The sequence below is a fragment of the Cupressus sempervirens genome, chromosome 1 (assembly GCF_028749045.1).
Source record: "Cupressus sempervirens isolate cs-2001-9-10 chromosome 1, ASM2874904v1, whole genome shotgun sequence".
In the NCBI taxonomy this organism is placed as follows: Eukaryota; Viridiplantae; Streptophyta; class Pinopsida; order Cupressales; family Cupressaceae; genus Cupressus; species Cupressus sempervirens.
The window spans coordinates 31,730,760-31,753,950 of NC_143118.1; positions in this window are offsets into that span (position 1 = coordinate 31,730,760).

Here is a 23,191-nt window from a genome sequence, read left to right on the forward strand (position 1 = left end):
TTCTTCTTCCTCTTCTTCTTATTTCATTTCTTTCTTCTCAACCACATTCTTCATGCATTCCAACTTATTTACTAATTCTTCTTACATCCCTTTCACTTCTCTATTCTCTTTCTGATAGATCTCTTCTTGCTCCTTAACTTTCTTAGCTAATTCTTCATTGGTCACCATCTCACTTGACCCTACTAAAGACTCTTGATTAGGAATATACAACATGTAACTTCACACAATTTGAAAACTCTTTCTCTGGTACCAAAAATGATGTAGAGCCTCACCTTGGAAAACTTAGGAGGAAATGAATCACTTGACTAAGTTGAATCAAGGGGAACATACACCTTTAGGATCAATTTTCAACTTAATTTAGATTGTTAACTGATTGACTTTACTTAATACCAATTCTTAAACTGACCTACGATAGGAACTTTTTTGACCTCCTGTAGAAATATTTGTTTTCTACACCAACTTAACATATACCGATTAGGCTCCTCCTCATTGAAATTGAGATACATAAAAACCTTGTTCACTTTCAAATATAAAACTAAATACTAAAACAAATAAAAACTGACTTCCAATCAAGGATAAATCGTGTTCAAATCCAAACCGCATGTCTATATGCAAAATTCAAAACTCGAGCCCAAGCTGGCTATCAAACATGACATTCCTAACATGAATCGAAATTGCAAGTTCATGGTTCGGGTTGATTCTTATCACCATTACATAAAAATCATGTAATTAAACATATCGGTGAATACATGAACATATTCACCCAATTCACAAATTGAGTTCTGTGTGGGTACAAGTAGGAATAATTGAAACAATAAAAATAAAAGAAAAGAAAACACTATAATACATAACTCCTCCACAATCCCATAAATCAAATCATGGAGAGCTTAAAAGACTCCCATCAATTTCCATGACCCTCAAAATAGTAGAAATTTACATACAACCAAATCAGAAAATTGTGTTTCCTATAATAGATTCCAAAAAAAACAAATTTAACTTAGATTCAAAATCGATCAATGTACTATTGTTCTAAAAAAAAGACATTGATATGTTCTTCAAGTTTAGAATATCAATTCAAGGAAGAAACAAATAAAAATTGCACATTCACACCATAGACAATAATTTATATTCCTTTAATGTATTATGATCTTCATTCAGTTACAAAAATCTTCCTTTTCCATCTCTTTGATTGGAAGATGAAATGTCACACCAAACAAGAAAAGGGAACCATTTTTCAAATCATGACTAATCGGTCAGAAGTGAGAATCTACCACCAACCTTTTCCAACTGTGTAGCTATCAATTTCCAATTGGCTTAATTATTTAACACACGCAAAACACACTTAAAGAAAATTGACTCAACATAAAATGAAACACACTTTATCCTAAGTGGCTACACTTGGAGAATTTATTGAATCATTAATCCATTTATGCCACCACATGATAGGAATTTATTATAAACATTTAAAATTAAAACACACTTAAAATATGACATAAACTTTCTTCATAATTTCCTATAGAATCTTTAATCTTGTTAGTTCTTGTACTAGAATTTGTGTAGTCTACCATTGGAGCATTTAGTGTGCGAACAACTTATGTGAGTTGTTTAGTATGTTGAATGGAGAAATGTTCCAAAGGATTTCAAATTTGATTGATGAAGAGGATTTGAAAGAAATAAAAAAACAATAGCAAAAATAATAGAGTCTTGGTCGGTATTCTTGGAACTTAGATGTTTTAAATCTATATTTCCATCAATGCCAAAGTTTAATGTTATTAGCATGAATTTTGATGGTATTCCTTTGGGGGAGTATCCTAAGATTTTCCATTGCATGTGGAGATTTTTCGCATGATTGACATGTTGCATTCATGACTGTGTTTATCATTGATGACAACATAGTATGGTTTATGTAAAGACTAGAAGAGCAACAAATAGAGATTGAACTCGTATGGATAGAGGTTTTATGTTTAGGTCAAGCATAGTTAAGGATGTGTTCTACACTATGTCTTGATGATAGTGTGCATCAAGTAAGTTAAAGATATGCATGATTTGAAGAGAGTAGTATACAGACAAAATATCTAAGAAATGGTTTTTGATAAATGGATTGTATCTCCTAACAAAGATGGAATCATGATATGTGAAGTTAAACAATGATAGAGGACAACCTGATGGTGATGTTAGTGAGTGCGCAAAGTTTGGAGTCACACCTGTGAGTAGTTGTAAAGACTGTGAGCTGACAGTATTGTGTGAATGTGAAATAATTAATTATCTTAATATGGTCCTATTAATTAATTAGGAAAGCCTCAAGGCTAACTCAAGGAATTATTTTGAGGACATGGTATAAAGGAAGGATATTTTCCTTGTTTGGAAATGTGCATCAAGTTCAGAGTGTGAACAAAAGAAGACTATTTTGGTAAATGTGAGTAAGAAATCCAAGGGATTATTGGATGTGAAGTTAGTGATCTGGTATCAAGATAAGAAGAAAAAAATCATGTTGGAATACTTTAGAATAACTGAGAGTGGGGTGAATCAATTATTCTAAGTCCAAATGTACAAATAAGACTTTTCAGTGCTTAATAAATTCATATCCACAAAACCATATCATGCATGCATCCATTAGAACATCAAATACCTTAACTTAGTAGGTCATTGTCCTAGGTCAAAATAACTTTGCATAAATGTAAGCATGAAATACCACAAGCTCATTCACACAATTTGACAAAAGGATTTTATGTGGAAACCCAATTTGGGAAAAACCACTAGTAACATGCTACCAATTTTCACTCTTCTGAAGTGATGCCTTATTAAAGGTCAATGTTGTTAAAGGTTACAATACACAATGTTAAATGTGACCTGGTTAAAGGATTTCAATCACCCTATTAGGAGTGAGCCTTGTTAGATGACTTTACAAAATTCCATTAGAATGTCACTCGGTTAAAGGAATTACAAATGATTGTTAGGTCAACCTTAATCCAAAGGATTTATCTAAACTGGTAAAGTTGTTTGATAGTAATAGTAGGACTTGATTTGATAATAAATGCAACTCACTTGTAGATTATAGATCACTGGTTCAGTCCTGCATTCTTCTTGGCATTAATACTCTTCATCTCTGATAGCTTTTTCACCCTTCAAGCATTCAACCTCTTAAGCCTTCTTTTTTTGCATGCCAATTGTAAACTCTTCTATTTAGCCACCATATGAAGTAACACCCTAGACTTTTTGTCTTCCTTAGATTCTCAAACATGAAAACCTTTTCTTTTGGCCTGCTATCTTTATAAATAGAGAATTTAGGTCTTTTTTGCTTAACCATAATGGTCCATTTTAGGGTTAGGTAAGATTCAATGAATCTACCCACTTTTCCATTTTAATCCCTTCTAGAAACTTCTTCTACAATCCTCTTTAAATTCAACTCAATATGGTTTATCTTGAATTATGTTCCACAATCTCATTATATAAATCTTTCACATGCTTCACATAATTCAAGAAATTAACTTTGTTACCTCAGATTCATCAAATCTTTGATTAAAATCCTTTCACTGTCACTTGGCATCCACACTATTCACTTGGCAATAAAAGTCTTATGATGCTTGACCAATACTAGGTTGCTCAACACCAACTAAGTCTTCCTTGTTCGGTCACTACTATTATTTCCCTAATGCTCAAAACATACTATATTTTTCTAACACTCAACACTTACTAAGTTTTTGACACTCAACACATGTTGAATTTTGCTCGGCCTGAACTAGGTTTTCTCAACTAGGCTTGACAAACACTTCTTATGAAAAATCTTCTTCTAGGCTTAGCTTAAGTAACCATTTACTTTAGCCTTAAGCAGATCAACAAACATAATATCATCAATGTCTTACTTGGTCTTAGCACTCCTTTTATACACCAAATAACTCAACCTTTCTCTAGGTACTCTTATTATCTTATCTTTTTAAATCCTCTTCATCAATTAAACAAATGATAATATTTAAACAAAAAAGAAATTGTCTCACTAGCAAGTAGTAGGTTTGACATCATTGACAAAATAGTGATTATTCCATGATAGGTTCCACACTTCAAAAAATCTCTTTTCAACAATCTCCCTCTTTGGCATTGATGGCAAACCAATACCAACAACAATACCAAAAATTAAATTAATACCTTTCAAATCTCTCCCTCTATCATTTTTTGCGCCTCTTTCTTTTCCTTGTCTAATCTGATCTCTCTAATATCTCCCTCAATACATTCTTCAAGTTTTAGTTACAACACTTTTTTATATCTCCCTTAACCTTATATCTCCTTCTTTGAACTCTCTCTACTATCTCCCTCTTTGACAACAATGCTAAAGACTTGTTGTCTATACATGCAGATTCAATCAATTCAGGTTTTCCCTATGTCACCTTGCATGTGACTGTAGATATTTCGATTCAACTCCTTCATTACTTTAGGCGGATCTTTAAATAAGATCCACTGCATCAAATATTCAAATATGGCATTCTACTTAGTTGATGTAGGGCATTACTCTTGCTTCTTAAGTATTTTTGGATAGGGGTATCAGCCCTAGTTTACTTCTAAGATATTCATGTGCATCCTTAGGTAAAGCCTTTGTGAATATATCAGCTATCTATTCTTTTATATTCACATATTCCATTCTCAATTCTTTTTCTTGAACCAACTCTCTCAAGTAATGATACTTGATTACAATGTGCTTTGTCTTTGTGTGCATCACAGGTTTCTTTGATATGTTTATAGCACTTATATTGTGACAATAAAGTACCACAGGTTCATTAATTTCCTCCTTCATTCTTTTCAGTAACTATTTGATCCATACCACATTTGTACAATTTATTGCAGTAGTCACATATTTAGCTTCAATAGTATATTTTGATATACAATTTTGTTTCTTACTAGTCTAGGTGACCAATCTCTTTCCTAAGAAAAATGCTCCACCACTTGTACTTTTTCTATCATCAATATTTCCAATCCAATCAACATCTGTATAGGCTCTTAATTCAAACTTATCATTCTTCTTGTAGTATAGACCATAGCCTTCCATTCCTTTCAAGTATCTCATTATCATTTTAACAACCATCAAATGATTCTCCTTAGGATTTGCAAAAAAAATTGCAACAATCACAACAACTAATGCATTGTCAGGTCTGCTATGAACTACATATTACAATTTTCCAATCATAGACCTATATAATGTTTGATTTATTTCAGCAAAATCATCAGTCTTAGATAGTTTGTGTCCTATCACCATAGGAGTACTAATAGGTTTTGAATCCTCCATACCAAAAGTTTTCAACATTTCCTTCATATACTTGGACTGAGTCATGCAAATACCATATTTCATCTGATATATTTGCAATCCAAAAAATAATTTTATCTCTCCAAACATAGACATTTCAAACTCTTTCTTCATTTCATTTGCAATTGGCTTTCACAATGCATTTGGTCCTCCAAATATGATATCATCAACAAACATTTCAGCTAGTACAATTCCTTTACCTTGTTTTGTATTCAAGTGTAGATTGTTGTTGTCATTGGTCTTCTCAAAACCAATCTTCACAAGATAGTTGTGAAGTCTCTGATACCATGTTCTTGGAGCTTTCTTTAAACCATATAAAGCTTTGTGTAATCTACATACCATGTTCTTCTTTTTTGGATCAAAAAATCCTTTAGGTTGTTCAATGTAAACCTACTCTTCTAGTATACCATTTAGAAATGCTAACTTCACATCCATTTGATAAACTCTAAAACCTTTGCATGTAGAGTAAGCAAGTAGAGTTCTTACTCCTTCCAATCTTGCAACTAGGGATAAGGTCTCTCCTTATTCAATTCCCTCTTCTTGTGCATATCCCTTGCAAACTAATCTTTCCTTATTCCTTGTGACTTAACCATTCTCATCCAATTATTTTTCTATAGACCCACTTTGTTCCAATCACATTCTTGCTCTATGGTCTAGGTACTAGAGTCCATGTTTTGTTCTTCTCAATATGATAAATCTCTTCTTTCATGGATTTACCCTAGTCTTCATTCTCTAATGCATCCTTCATCGACTTAGGTTCATACATGCTTAACAAACATGTATCACTTCTCAACCTATTCCTTGTCATTATCCTGACTTCTTTATCTCCAATCATTTTTCCAACAGGGTGATTTCTTTTTACATACTTTGACAATCTTGGTTTTTCTCTTCTTTGCTCAATGGATCTATCAGGTAACTCATCATTTCTATCATGTATATTGATCTCAATATCATAATGTATTTCAACTTTTGTCTACAAGTCAGCTCTTGAATGCAACTTAGAATTCATTGTATGCGACTCAACAATCACTGATGCTTGTTGATGTTGATTTACAACTTGGTTCACAACTTCATCAACATTCATTTCTTCATAGTAGTATATGAAGGTTTTTTACTCTTTAGGCTCCTTCTTAGGTTTAGCTTCATGTACCTTTGTATATTCATCAAATTCACATTTGCACTTTCCAAAACTTTGTTAGTGTTAGTATTTAAACACTTATAAGCTTTACTTCTTGTGGAATAGCCTAGGAATATACCTTCCTCACTTTTAGCATGAAGTTTACCATTCATGTTGTCCTTAAGAATGTAACACTTGCTTCCAAATACCTTAAAATATTTTACATTGGGTGAGTATCCATACTAGAGTTCAAAAGGTGTGGAATTTGTACCTTTCGTGACTTGCACTTGGTTCAAGGTATAGATAGGTGTGCTTATAGCTTCTCTCTAGTATTTCAAAGAAACATACTTCTCCATCATCAATGTTCTAGCACAGTTCATTATAGATCTATTCCTCCTTTTAGCAATCCCATTTTGTAGAGGTGTCCTAAGTGCAAAAGTTTGTCTTTTAATTTCTTTTTCATTATAGAATATCTCAAACTAATTTGATGTAAATTCTCCACCTCTATTAGATCTCAAACATTTCAAGCTTTTGCTAGTCTCTTTTTCAACTCTTGCCAAGTACCACTTAAAGATTTGAAAATCATCAAATTTTTATTTCAAAAACATAACTATCATCATCCTAGAATAATCATCAAAAAATTGGATAATTTACTTGTTACCTTTGTATATTTCCACATTAATTGGTCCACATAAATTAGTATGAACTAATTTAGGAATTTTGTTTGAGGAGTAAGTCATACTTTTAAAACTAGATTTTGTCATCTTACCTAACTGACATTGTTTGCAAATCACATTACCAAGTTTTTTTAGTTTTTGAAAACCTTTGACTCTTTTCATGTTACTGATACTGACTAAGTTATCAAAGTTAACATGACATAACCTCTTGTGTCATAGCCACACATCATCAAATTCTACGACAAGAAAAGTAGCATCATTCATGTCAAGATAAAATAGATGACCTCTAGTCTAATCTCCATTTCCAATTAGTTTTCCATCAATGTCATACATCCTTGCTTTCTTGTTATCAAATTCAACTTTACAACTTGAACTGTTCAATTGGGACACACTCAACATGTTATAGTTAAGTCCTTCTACATAGTAAGAATTTTCACACATGATCTTTTTTGTTAGTTTTATGGATCCTTTACCTTTTATCAGACAAGGTGCATCATTACCAAATATAACACTATTTCCATTGTAATAATCAAGGGTAATGAACTTACTTTTGTCTTAAGTCATGTGATGTGAACATCTACTATCAATGGTCCATCTATCACTTTTTTTCACATAAGATATTAATGAAGTTTCCTCATCTTCATTAGAATCATATTTCATATCAACATACGCAACTTCATCATCATGGTCATCAAATCCATCTTTCGTTTCCTCTTCAACAATCTAGCAATCCTTCTTTTTGTTGTCTTTATAGTATTTTTTATTCTCATCTCTTTTACCTCTATATTTATCTCCACTTCTATTGTTCTTCTCTAGACACCTTGCAACAATATGAACAACCTCATTACAATTGAAACACATGATAGGTAACTTACCTTTGTATTTCCCTTTGCCTCCATGGAATCTCCCAGCCAATAATGCTTTAATATCTTCTACATCATCTTCATCTATATCATTGTCACTAGAAAAATGCTTGACCTTTTTATTCTTATCTTTGTGTCCTTTCAATGTCAGTTTAGCTTTGTAAGCATATTTGACATTTTCAATTTTGAAATTACCAAAATTAGAAAGTTCAAAACAAGTGAGTCTACCCATCAAACCTTCAAGGTTTAGATTACTACCAAGAGCACACCTTAGTTCTTGTATGGCAAAGACTTTAGTAGCATAGATAGGCAATAGGGTTATCAATACTTTGTTGATCACAATCTCATCTTCAATAACACCATTTACTCTTGTGATAGCATTCACAATGTCTTTGATTCTTGCACAATACTAGACTATAGTCTCACCTTCTTGCATTCTCATGTCATCAAAATTTCCTCTTAGAATTTTAGCTTTAGTTCTCAAAATTTTCTTGTCTCCTTCATAGATCATCTCTGTAGTATCTCACATCTTCTTAGCAAAATTACATCCTTTGATGTCATCAAACTCTGAGTAGCTTAGGAAGGATGCAAGCTCTAACATTGTCTGATTGTGTTCTTTCTTCTTTTTCAAATCATTAGTAGTAGGGGCTCTAGTAGGATCAACATGCTTAGTTTTAATGGTAGATTGTGCATAATCTCCAAGTCCTCTTAGATGTAGCTTCATCAAATTTTTCCATGCAGGAAATTTTTTCTTGTTCAGTTTGGGTACCTCCTTCCTGTACATCTTGATCTTTAGGTTCTAGTACCTTCAAACTATTTCCTTATAAGCACCAATTTCTCTCATACCAATTTTTGGAATGATTTAGAATAATTGAGAGGGGGGGGGGGGGCGGAGGGGGGTGAATCAGCTATCTAAGGTCCAAATATACAAAAAACCCTTTATAGTGCTTAACAGATTTATATCCATAAAACCATATTATGTATGCATCCATTAGAACATCCAACACCTTAACTTAGTAGGTCATTTTCCTAGGTCAAAATAAATTTTTAGAAATTTAAGCATGAAATACCACAAACTCATTCACACAATTTGACACAAAGATTTTACATTGAAACCCAAATTGGGAAAACCCACCAATAATATATTGCCAATTTTCACTCTTCTAAAGTGATGCCCTATTAAAGGCCAACCTTGTTAAAGGTTACAATACACACTATTAAATGTGACCTATTTAAAGGATTTCAATCATCCTATTAGGAGTAGATCAATGTTACTATCACATTAATGACACAAACCCTTTTGAAAATTTTAATCAGCCTTAATCTTAGGTTGAAGACATTGAAGATCAATTGAAACAAATTGAAGAAGAAAATAGGCTATTAGAGGCAAAAAAGGAAAAGATTGAAGAAGCCAAGAAAAAATTTCTTGAAGAAGAAATGAAAAGGAGAGTAGAGAAAGAAAATAAGAAAAGAGTAGAGGAGGAAGAAAAGAAAAGAAGGAAAGAAAAGAAAAAGGGGAAGAAGAGAGAAGAAAAAAGGAGGTAGCAGAGAAGAAGCAAAGGGAAGATGAAACTAAACCATCTAGTTCATCTACTCCACTTTCACTTGCTAGCCTAACAAGTGATGATGATGATCAAAATGACTTGATTTCATCTTTAACAAAATTGATTGAGAAGAACAGAAAAGTAAAGAGCTTACAAAGAACCTTAATGGAGGTAACTAACAGATTACACAATACTTTGGTAGTCAAGCATATAGAGGAAGATCCTAAATAGAGGGCACGAGCAATGTTAAAATATTTTGATGAACAATTTACAAATTTGTTGAATGTTGTAGAGTTAAAGGCCCTAATTTCACATGATGCTAATCTATTTAGCACCATTTGTTAGAATATCAAGAATGATTTGCTAAGTCTTGATACTTGTATCAAGGAACTTCAAAGATGTCAACAAGATGGAAAGCTATTGTACATTAAGTGTAATTTATCTCATAAGTTGACCAAGGACTTTGATAGCAAGATTGAAGGAAAGCTAAGTGAGCTAGAAGCTCTATCAAGCCAGATACAACAACCTTCCAACAAAGTTGATGACTTTGAAGAAAAACTGGTCGGTGTTCATAATGATATCATGAAATTGGAACTTGAGATTATCAGAATTTAGAGAGTCTATTGCTTTGAAGATATATATTATTGAAAGATAGTTGAAGGAGTGTATCAAAGCCAAGGACACCTATTCAAACTTCTTATACTCCGATGTCAATGTAGTTGAGATTGCATCATATGCCTTATGTGCAATTCTTAATTTTGTTGAAACAACCAATGATACATGGATAAAAGCTTTAAATAGTATCAAGGCAAGTTTTGACAATTGCATGAAGATATTATCAATTTAAGGCAAATGAATAGAGTTTTTGATAGTAGATGAACATTTTTTGACAGTTTTTGACATTCCAACCTTTGTCATTGATGTCAAAGGGGGAGAAGATGATGCATAAGAAAATTGTAAGTAAGGTAAGTTATGAAATCATATCGAAAGGGGGAGCATATGTAAGATGGATAAGTTGTAAAAGATGATTAATGTATTGATATTGTAATGTTTTGACAAGTTTTTGATACTTAGCTGATTTTCCCTATTTTGCTACCATCAATGCCAAAAGGGGATATTTTTGAAAATTGGATAATGAAGATATGTAATTATTGTCATTTATGGAAACACATGGTGTACATTTTTGTAGAAAACCTAAAAAATAAAGATACTTAGCTTTTGGTACCCAGAAAAATGTCTAAGTATGAAATTTTTTTACAACAGTGTATTGTTTTGTATGTAACTTGTTATTGACATCATATTATGACTAGCAAAGTTAGATAGAGATATTATACATGTTGATGATGATGTGTATAACCTTGGACATCAGTATAGAGTGTACAAAAAATAGATATTCACATTCTACCAGTGAATTAGAACAACAAAATTTAAGGAAAGGAATTATTTTGTTTACAAAATAATTACTTGACCAATTAGGGCTGACATCCTAGATATTTACTCTAAGTTGGGAAAATATATTATGGTTTAAGCCAACCTAGAAACAAATTGTGAAAAGGCATGGTATTTGTGCAAAGGAAATCTTGCAAATTCATTGGTGTACATTTTACGTGCAATTGTATTGTAGTAAGTTCAATATGCGAACTTTCTATGAAGCGATATATGCAAAGTTTTGAGACCTGATTTTGTGATCCAAGATTTGGTTGAGGTTAGAGATTAGTCAAGAAGAAAGTTACAACACCTATATACCTGAAGACTAATTACTTGTTTGTGTAGTGAGCTCTTCTTGTAATTGAAAGTGCTTGTTTGGGAATTGGGCTCATCTTACATCTACTGTACTACAACTCCTAATAGGGTTGGAATCTTCTAATAAGGATTCAAAGTCTCTAATAGGAACTCTCTATATTGAATTTTCTCATTGAATCCTAATAGGGTCCATCCTCTAATAAGGAACATATATATAAGTATATTATCTTGTGGGTATCAGCCCCACTAGGGTTTTCCCTTGGCCAAGGTTTCCCTAGTTAATAAAACATGGTGTTATGAGTTCTCTTTATGCATGGTTATTATTTCCATTCAGCATTAATTTTTTACTCTCTTATGCATGGTACAAATTAATTAATAATATCTAGTTCACAACAAAAGGTTCTAGAATACTGATTCCCCTCCCCACCCTCTTGGTATTCCCTATTTCTAACACAGCTCACTTGTAGATTAGAAATCATTGGTTGACTCCTCCATTCTACATGTCATTCATACTCTTCATCTCTGATAGCTTGTTCACCCTTCAAGCATTCAACCTCTTAAGCCTTCTTGATTTGCATGCCAATTGCAGACTCTTCTATTCAGCCACCATATGAAGCAACACCGTAGACTTATTATCCTCCTTAGGTTCTTGCACATGACAATCTTTGCTTCTGGCCTGTTATCTCTATAAATAGAGAATGTATGTTTTTTTCCTCTTAACCACAATCATCCATTTTAGGGTTAGGTAAGATTTAATGAATCTATCAATGTTTCCATTTTAGACACTTCTAGAAACTTCTTCTACAATCCTCTTTGAATTTTCCTCAAAATGGTTTATCTTGAATTCTATGCCACCAACTCATCATAGAAATCTTCTACATACTTCACATGATTCAGTAAATTAACTTTGCTAGCTTAGATTCATCAAATTTTTGATTAAACTCTTTTTACTATCACTTGGCATCCACACTGTGCACTTGACAATAATAGTCTTCTAATGCTTGACCATCACTAGGTTGCTCGACATCAACTAAGTCTTCTCTACTTAGCTAGTACTATTATTTCCTTGATGCTTGACACATACTATATTATTTTGATGCTTGACACTTATTAACTTTCTGACGCTTGGCGCATACTAAATTATGCTCGGCCTGAACTAGGTTTTCTTAACTTACACTATTTGCTTGGCCAGGCTTGGTAGACACTTTTTATGAAAACTCTTCTTCTAGGCTTAGCTTAAGTAACCATTTACTTTAGCCTTAAGTAGATCAACAATAAATAATATCATCAATGTCTTATTTGGTCTTAGTGCTTCTTTTATACACCAAATCACACAACCTTTCTCTAGGTAATCTTATTATCTTATCTTTTTAAATCATCTTCATCAATAAAAAAAATGATAGCATTTAGACCAAAAATAATTTGTCTCACCAGCAAGTAGAAGGTTTGAAATCATTGAAAAAATAATTATTGTTCAATGATAGGTTCCACACTTCAAACAATATCTTTTCAACAGAGAAGTTTGGTTGACAACAAAGAGTAAGAGGAAGTACAAGTACAATTCATTTATATTATTCTACAAGGAATAATACAAGATCATTTGAATAGTGGGTTCATTGGTTTTCCCCTGAAGTTGTTTGGATAGTGGGTCCATCTATCTTCTACAACTCCTAACAGGGTTGGAATCTCCGAACAGGGACTCAAAGTCTCCTAATTTCAGCCTCCATAAGATAGTCTGCCAGATCTTCTTCCATGACCTATTCTACTATTGTTGTTATCAAACTTCTCGTTCACATTTTCCTCAACTCTTAGGGAAAATTGATACACCTCTTCAATATTAGTCATTCAGACTAGACTTAGATCCTCTTGAATGTTTGACCTCAACCCATTAAGATAATGAGTACCCTTTTCCTTATCATCTTTCCCATGGTTGGTTCTAATGAGAAATTAGTAAAAATCTTTTTTATACTATTGAATAGATCTTTTTGATCTCTTCAACCCTTGCATTTTCTTTAGTAGATCAATTTCATAATCCATGAAAATGAATTTTCACTTCAACTTATCTATGATATGATCCATTTGGTGATTTTATCTTTCCCACTTCTATTTTGAATTCCAATTGAATATTTTGCCACTAGATCTTCTCATGACCCTTTAGTTCGGCCTTCACAAACTTGACCCTGTCAAGATCCTCAATATCTTCATATTTAAATTATTCTTCTAATTCATTGATCCAATTGATCAATTCCTCCAAGTTAAGGTCTCTCAAAAATGTGAGAACCTCAAACTTAAGTCCTTTTCCAATCTTGGAAATGACCCTAAAAATATTTTCTTCTTCTGGGTTCAAAACTTACTCTCCTTCTTGATTAATCTATCCTTCTCCTTCTCTTTCATCCTCACTCTCATCTCGTACAAGAAGATTCATCCCTTTACACATCTGTTATTTTAATGCTTCCATTTTCCTCTAGAGGGCTCTAACCTCAAATGTAATATCTCTGACAACATGCTATCTTCGTGGAGGCATTTTCGCTTCTATCAAAAATCTTGTGTGAACCACCTCATAATCAACAATTTGTCTACATGATCAACCCAAAACATGGTCCTTTTGCAAACTATCTCATAGTCAATGATCTATTTACACACTCTAGAATTATTTCTCTAATACCACTTGATGAAGGGTGCTCCCCTTAATACCACAACACACAAAAGAAATAAAGAAAAAAAAAAATTGAGAGAACAAAAGATGGGATTTTTATTATTACAAAAAATGTGGAATTAGAAAATTACAATATGTAAAGTCACATGGGCACCTTCCTTACAATAGTTTGTAAGATAGAGCTATGACTATCACATAGAAACATCCTAGAAAACCTATGGGCCTTCCTTATATAGGTATTTTTCACTATCTGAGAGGGCTCTAGAGTAAACCTTAAGGTCGACCAACCTCATATTACATTATTTTACTACATATTATCACATAGGATTGACTCAACATAATTTACAATTAAATTTTCAAATATGTCAAATTATGGAGACCATAACTAATCACCTGTTGACTCGATGGGATATTATAAACCCATTCCAAAATCCTCAACTAAAGATCTATATAAACATATGAAACAAGCATTTATTAGTTGAGGTTTGACCTCATTTTTTAGCCATTTAGGCCTTCATCATTGGACCTAAAGTTTGGATAGCCAAAATTCATACAAAAATTCTACAATAATTGCACTAATACATATGATATGGCAATGAAACTCATTCAGCTAGCTGATATGTCTAAGATGAACCTCCAAATATGAGATTAGAACAATTAGAGTACATAAGACCAACTTAATAAAATTAACAAGCTCCCAAAAATGGCAACTATGTAGAGGAATAACCCTTATAGAAAATACAAAATTGGAAAACTAGAAATGGAAATATTTTTGGGTGATACAATATTTTCCTTACAACTAGGATGCTCGTACATCAAGTTTTCCATCCATCCACATCCAAACATAAACATTCAATACTTTCAATCTCTCAAGCCATCAATAAATTGTGCATCTAAGGAGTTCAAGTAAGCAAGTATTTCATCTATCAAGTATTAAAGTATTTCCCTCCATAGATTTGGTTCCTTTCTCTATGGGAAGAAAATTATTTGGCCATAAATGGACAAGATCTACATCATTAATTTTCTTCTTCTATGATCTAAGATTCATTATTGATGGAAATATTTGATCTATTACATAAGTAAAGACATTATACCTCCTAGTTTTCTACATTTCAACATACATATAAGCAAGTGGAAATCATTTTGGGTAATGGACCTACGTCCATCCATGTGAGATTGAATAAAAAGGTGAATACAATTCCTTAAGGATAGATCACTCTTGTTAGAACCCTTTTGGACTTACAATCCTTAAGGATAGGTTCTATATGGATTGACTAGCATGACAAATAGACTCTGCTAGAATTTTAATGCCGTCTTTTGTGGCACTTTTCTTTGTGTGCTCCAAAATAAGATAATATATAATCTTATTGGGCTTGGTGCTCACACTTCCCTATCTTTGTGTAATTCATAGTGAGGCATACAGTCTTACTATGACTAGGTAGTTACACATTACACCCCTTCCCCCCCCCCTCTCTCTCATCTTAATATTGAACTTGATAAAGACTTAAGTCACTTATGGGCTTGGTGTTTCTTTGTCTCATTGGCTTTGATAAGACTATCTTATATTTTTCTCTACTTTAATGTAAGCATGATCTTCATCATACCCATAAAAAAGTGGGTGATGAATGTATCTTCAAAAAACTCTTCATGGCCATTTTTAGACTATTGTATCCCTCCTTAGTACAACCCTTCTCATTAAGATCTTGCATTGCATTTAATTGAATAAATTATTTAAATAAATATCCTTTCTTTTCCTTTAATTTTTTCTCAAAATCTATGTTAGCTCCAATTCCTATGTACAATTTCCCATTTACCCATTTATTTTCCCAATTCCCCCTTTCCCTAAGTCTCAACTTGGTAAGTTTAGGATTTTGATGCCTTTTTAATCAATTTTGTTAGGTATCTTTCTGAATCACCCCAAACAACTTAAGACTTTATTGCTCCCCACACCTTTAACCTGAAATTGGATACCTCCTACTATGGGTCACCCATAGGAAACCTACACTAATTTCATTTTGGGGGTTGTGGGACTAACTAAATACTTATTTTTCTTTTTCACACTTTGTGGAGTTGGCTTCTAGAAATTCAAACCCAAAATTACTATAAAAGGAATTCTTATCCTTTTATTTTTTCATCCATACACACACAATAAATCCTTTTGATCTTCCAAGCCATCAATACATTACACATCTAAGGTGTTCATTAAATCAATCATTTCATATATAAAGTATTGAATTATTTCCTTCCATGCATCTAGTTCCTTTCTATTGGCAATATGGACAATCAGTCAAGTATGATGAGATATGTGGTTGTCATTTATGGAAACATATGCTTTACAATTTAGTTATGATTTTTTGTGATGGAAAATTGTTGAAGTATTGAAAAATGATACAACAACATGATGAGTTATATTGATAGAAGAATACTCTCTTGTGTAGTTGACTAGTGATGCATGACATTGTCCTGAAGATGTATACCAATGCATGTGCATGTATAGATAATTGAGTACAAATTATGAAGGAAATATAAATGCAAATACTTCAGCATACAGAATAAAGCATGCTAGCAAATTAAGTTGTACGACTTAAAGAATTGTTCTAATTATTAAGTCTTGATGAGCTAACTCTGAGGATGATATGAGAGCTAACAAAGGAAGGATTTATCAATATGTTTGATATAAGTAAAGAACTTCATTTGTGAAGTTAGAAGAGACATATTTGATGTGATATGATAATGTGAGATATGATGTAAGTTGATATATGTGTAGTTACCCCTTGTTTATGGCATTGAGAAAACTAGAGGGAAAATTATCTATAGGCTACTGAAGGCTTGTATGAAGAAAAATATGATATATCTAATCAGAAGAACTATGAAGCACATCAAGTGATCTAGTATTATATGTATATCTATTCTTTTGAAGAACTTAATTGTATAGTTATATGTTAGGGAAGTGGGCTCTTCTTGCACACATTTGTATATGATCTACCAACTCCAAATAGGGTTGAGGCTTCTAACAAGGCCTAGTCTCCTAACAGGGATTTGAGACACTATACATTCTTCATAGACTCCTAATAGGGTCAATATCCTTAACCAGATTCTTTATATAGTGAATCATCTTGTGGGTTCTATCCCCACCAGGATTTTCCCTTGGCCATGGTTTCCCTAGTTAAGAAAATATGGTGTTATGAGCTCTCTTTGTGTATGGTTATTTTATACTATTCAACATTATTGGTTTACTTTCTTATGCATTTGGAAAAGTAATTAATAATATCCAGCTACGGGAAAAGTTTTGAAAATACTAATTCATCCCCCGTCTCAATATTATCTATTTCTAACAATTGGTATCAGAGTACAATTATTCAAAAGAGGCTTAACAACTTGAATAAGATCCTTATGGATATGGAATAGTTGAAGAAAAATCTTGAAGAAGCTTGAGAAAATTGATCTCCTTACTAATGAAAGAGATGGCCTAAAGGATAGATATGAAGATGCAAAAGCTTCTATTGGTAAACTAAAAGACAAGATAGATGATCTAAAGCAAAAAGGACCTAGTGAGTAGACTAGTGATGATGATATTGAAGGTCTAAAGAAAGAAAATGAGATTTTGAAACATGAGTTAAAAATAGTAGAACTCAAGTGAAGTCTTAAGAAAAATGGAGTTAAGAATTATTCTGAAATAAAAGCTGAAAATGTAGATCTAAGATCCTAGTTAAGAAAAGTAACATCTAAGTTAGAATCTCTCAAGTTGGAACATATAGAATTAGAAAAATACAACACTATTGTGAAAAGTGAATTGGTGCAAACTAAATAGCAACTTAAGAAATTGTATACCAGCAGTGAAAAGATTGAAGAACAAATGTCTGTACAGAGCCCTAGTTATGATAAGACTAGACTTAGATTCTTTCTTGGACAATCTGTCAATAAACCTATTGAGAGAAAAGAACCTAATCCTCTTGAAGCCAAGAAATATTTGAACATGAGTAAATATGATGATACATCTAAAGACAATGTTATTCATTCTAAGAAATCTAAAGAATCTGATCAAAATGAGAAAAAAAAAGAAACAAGAAAGGAAGCTCATGTTAGATTCTTTACATGTGATGAGCTTGGACATATTGAAGATGATTGCAAAGGTAAGTCTTTTAAACCTATTTCAAATTTTTATTGTCATAATTTTGATGGGTATGGACATAATGTAGTAGATTGTAAGAAACCTAAATTCGATAATGATAATGCAAATAGTAGAATGTTTAGGAATACTAACCCTATAGGAAACATAAGAAGATCTCACAAAAATGAAAGTGGAGAAAGAAGAAAAATTGTTTGTTATAGATGTAATAATCTTGGACACATTCCAAGGAATCGCTGAGCACCTGATAACTAGCATAGTGAACAAAGAAGGAATGTACTTGTATGTCAGTTATGTAATAACTTTGGACACACAACAAGATTTTGCAAAATGGATAGAAGGAACTCGAACAAGAATCAGAATTACAGAAGGGACAATAGAAGAAATAATGATAGTCTAAAGGAAGAAATGAAGGAATAGATAGAAGATTTCAAGGAAACATTTGTTAAGGCAAAAGAAATTGGAGGTTCTCATATAGTTTTGGAAGTAGTACATCTTAATGCACCTGATAAGATAGTAAAGTCACTTATTGTTTGTGACTCATCCTACCTGAATTAAGCATTCTTAGTGAGATAGTGCATTAGTTAAATGAAAGCTAATGTTAGAGAAAAATACTAGAAGTTGTGAATTTAGAAGTGTATACTAGACACATAGAGAAGTCTATAGTAAAGTGTGCATTTCTTGATATGACCATAATATGAGGTTATGCAGAAAATGATCTCTCTGTTACATAGAGACAATATTTTGAATTTTTGGTAGATATGCATTCAATGCAAAGTACGGATTGTAAAAGATTTAAAGGATGAAAATTGATTTATGAGCATGATTTTCTTGTGTGAAATCTTAAGTGCAATATTGAAGACTAATTTGAAAGCTATTTGGAGTGCTGAAAAAGTCTACAGATACACAGGATTGCTGAAAGGCCTAAATGCAAAATTGAGGTATTTCTCCTAATTTGTTGAGCATATTTCAGTAGAACTAGCTATGGAAACACAAGAAGTGTTTGATATTAGTGATAGATCTAGATATACTTTCAAGAATTATCCATTTGTTTCTCTACTTGTAAAAGATTTAAAGGATGAAAATTGATTTATGAGCATGATTTTCTTGTGTGAAATCTTAAGTGCAATATTGAAGACTAATTTGAAAGCTATTTGGAGTGCTGAAAAAGTCTACAGATACACAGGACTGCTGAAAGGCCTAAATGCAAAATTGAGGTATTTCTCCTAATTTGTTGAGCATATTTCAGTAGAACTAGCTATGGAAACACAAGAAGTGTTTGATATTAGTGATAGAGCTAGATATACTTTCAAGAATCATCCATTTGTTTCTCTACTTGATGATCCCATTGGAGCATTTCTGCAAGTGCTAGAAAATGTTCTCCATGTCGAGGAGATAAGAAGTTACATTCATTGTAAGATAGAAAGCATAAGAGATACTGAGATCCATAAAGAATTGGAGAAAATGTGCAACAATGATTTATCATTGAAACCAGAATATGCAAACCTAGAACCACTTAACCTAGTTATGTACATGTTCTATATGGATTTTGAAAACCATGAGTGAACAAGAATTATTTTGAGCAGAGTTCATGGTGACCTTCTATGGTTAGGAGATTCACTTATATGCATTGATAATGACCTAATACACAAAGTCACTAGTTTGAGCAATGAAGGATACAATCCCGTGAACATAAAGAATGTGCACAGAATAGTTGAAACAAATCTCAACATAAGTTTTGATGTTAGGAACATGAAGATTAACACCATTTAAGATGAAGGAGTAAGACTCCTCAACAAAATTTTGGGTTATAAATTCAACCATGGATCTAGGTTAGATTCAGTCCTAGTAAGATTTCTTCACATAGCCTATGTGATGGTAGTAAATGGTGAAAAAAGCTATGTATAGTAAATAATGAAGAAGAGTTAGGAGAAATTTTGAAAGGTATAGCACCCTTTTTGATAAATAAGAAAATATCCATTCTTCTTATGGGAGGAAATTATGACAAAGTTAATATGAAAACTAAAAAGGCAATAGTCACATACATGTCTACTTTGCCTAAGGATATTGAGAAGAGTGCGTAGTTAGGGGGAACAAGCCCCACTATAGCAATAATAAGTCCTTCTCATAGTTTTGAGCAACAACTAAGGCTTCAATTTCAAGTGATTCACCACCACACATTACTATTGACAATGAATCCATGCAAGTGGATAGCACTAATGTAATAGTGGATAGAACTGAAGATCCATTCAAAGATTTTGGCCTTGACATTGTTGGCAATATCATTGACTATAGCAGCTCTATTGATGAAGACAAAGAAGAAGATAAAGAGCAAAAGAAAGAAGATATATTTTTTGAGAAGAAATTTGAAGCTGTGTTAGATAGGACTAAGGAAGCTACTACAAGTGTGTCTATAGCCATAGAAAGTGACACCCTCTACACCACCTACATAGGCAACAATGGTCACCAGTGTAGTACAATCAGATGATGAAGCTAAAGCACAAAACCTTATATCTTCTTTGAGAAAATTCTTTGAAAAGAAGAAATTTGTAAAGTCAATTGAGAAGTCTTTAACTTCATTTTTGGATAGATTAGAGAAGATAGTAAGTTATGTTGATACATCTATAGACATTTAGTAGAGAGCCCCAATTTTGTGTGAAACCTTTGACAATGAGTTTACAATGCTTACTAATGTTGCTACAATGCAAGCATAGACTAAGCATGATGCTAGCCTTTTTAATACTATGTGTACAAATATAAGGAATGATATAGAAACATTAAATATATGTATTAAGGTATTGCGATAGAGTATGGAGGAAGGGAAGCAGATTTATGCTAAGCACAACTTGGGATACCTTCACCTTAACAATTTTGATGAATAGATCAAAGGAAAGGTAACTGAGTTACAAACTCTTATTGATAACTTTTTGAAACAAGATAAGAAGTTAGAGAACTTTGAGCATACAATGGAAGTAATTCATGATAGCATCTAGGGTATACAAGCAGAAAAAGAGAAATCCCTACCAATATTTTCACTTTTGAGAGACCACTTATCCCCACAGATTACATTGTTACATAATTAGTAAGAGGAATTCTTGGAAACTAAAACTTCATATGACAAGTTTGTGGTTTCAGACTTGAATGAAATAGAGTTAGCCACATATGCCTTATGTGCATTAATCAGTGTGTCAGATGCAATAAAAGACAATTGGGAGAAGCACCTTGCATAGTTGGAGACTGACTTAAATGATTGCTTTTCAAGATTTTGATGCAGCTTTCAGATTTTGATAGGATTTTATTTTTTTTGACACCTTTGTCATTGATTTCAAAGGGGGAGAGACAAGGAAAATTGTAATTGTAAATTGTATAGTTGTATTTTGAAGTATAGCAGTAAGCTTTTCTTCAAGAAAGCTTTGTAATTGGAGTTATAAGGGATGTAATATTTTTCTCAAAATATGAATATAATGTTTTTACTATGTTATATATGTTTATTTACTTTGATTGGTATGAATTTTTTTTGGGGACTTAGCCAATTTTCCCAAAATGTTGCCATCAATGCCAAAGGGGGAGATTTTTGGCAATATGGCCAATCAATCAAGTAAGATGAGATATGTGGTTGTCATTTGTGGAAACATATGCTTTACATTTTAGTTATGATTATTTGTGATGGAAAATTGTCTAAGTATTGGACAATGATACAACAACACGATGAGTTCTATTGATAGCCGAATATTACTTAAGAATATTCTCTTGCACAGTTGACTAGTGATGCATGCCATGGTCCTAATGATGTATACTAGTGTGCATGCATGTATGGATAACTGAGTTAAATTATGAAGGAAATATTGATGCAGATACTTCACAGTATAGAACAAAGCATGTCAACAAATTGAGTTGTACGACTTAAAGAATTATTTTGATTATTAAGTCTTGATGAGCTGATTCTAAGGATGATATGAGAGCTGACTGAGGAAGGATTTATCAATATGTTTCATATAAGTAAAGAAATTCATTTCTAAAGTTAGAAAAGACATATGTGATGTGATATGATAATGAAAGATATGATGCAAGTTGATATATGTGTAATTACTCCTTGTTTATGACATTGAGTGAACTAGAGGGAAGATTATCTATAGGCTACTAAAGGCTTGTATGAAGAAAAGTCTGAAATATTTAATCAGAAGAATTACAAAGCACAACAAGTGATCCAGTATTGTATGTATATTTATTCATTTGAAGAACTTAATTGTATAGTTGCATGTTAGGGTAGTGGGCTCTTCTTGCACACATTTGTATATGATCTACCAACTCCTAATAGGGTTGATGCTTCTAACAAGGCCTAGTCTCCTAACAGGGACTTGAGACACTATACATTCTTCATAGACTCCTAATAGGGTCAATATCCTTAACTAGATTCTTTATAGAGTGAATCATCTTGTGGGTTCTATCCACACAGGGGTTTTCCCTTGGCCAAGGTTTCCATAGTTAACAAAATATGGTGTTATGAGCTCTCTTTGTGTATGGTTATTTATATTGTTCAGCATGATTGGTTTACTTTCTTATGCATGTGGGAAAGTAATTAATAATATCTAGCTATGGGAAAAAGTTTTGAAAATACTGATTCACCCCTCCTCTCAATATTATCTATTTCTAACAATTGGTATTAGAGCATAGTTATTTAGAAGAGGCTTAACAACTTGAATAAGATCCCTATGGATATGGAACAGTTGAAGAAAATTTTTGAAGAAGCTCTTGAGTAAATTGATCTCCATACTGATGAAAGAGATGGCCTAAAGGATAGATATGAAGATGCAAAAGCTTATATTGGTAAACTAAAAGACAAGATAGATGATCTAAAGCAAAAAGGACCTAGTGAGCAGAATAGTGATGATGATATCAAAGATCTAGAGAAAGAAAATGAGATTTTGAAATATGAGTTAAAAATAGTAGAACTCAAGCTAATTCTTAAGAAAAATGGAGGTAAGAATGATTCAAAAATAAAAGCTAAAAATGCAGATCTAAGATCCCAGTTAAGCAAAGTAACATCTAAGTTAGAATCTATCAAGTTGGAACATGTAGAATTAGAAAAATAAAACACTATTGTGAAAAGTGATTTGGTGCAAACTAAAAAACAACTTGAGAAATTGTATACCAGCAGTGAAAAGATTG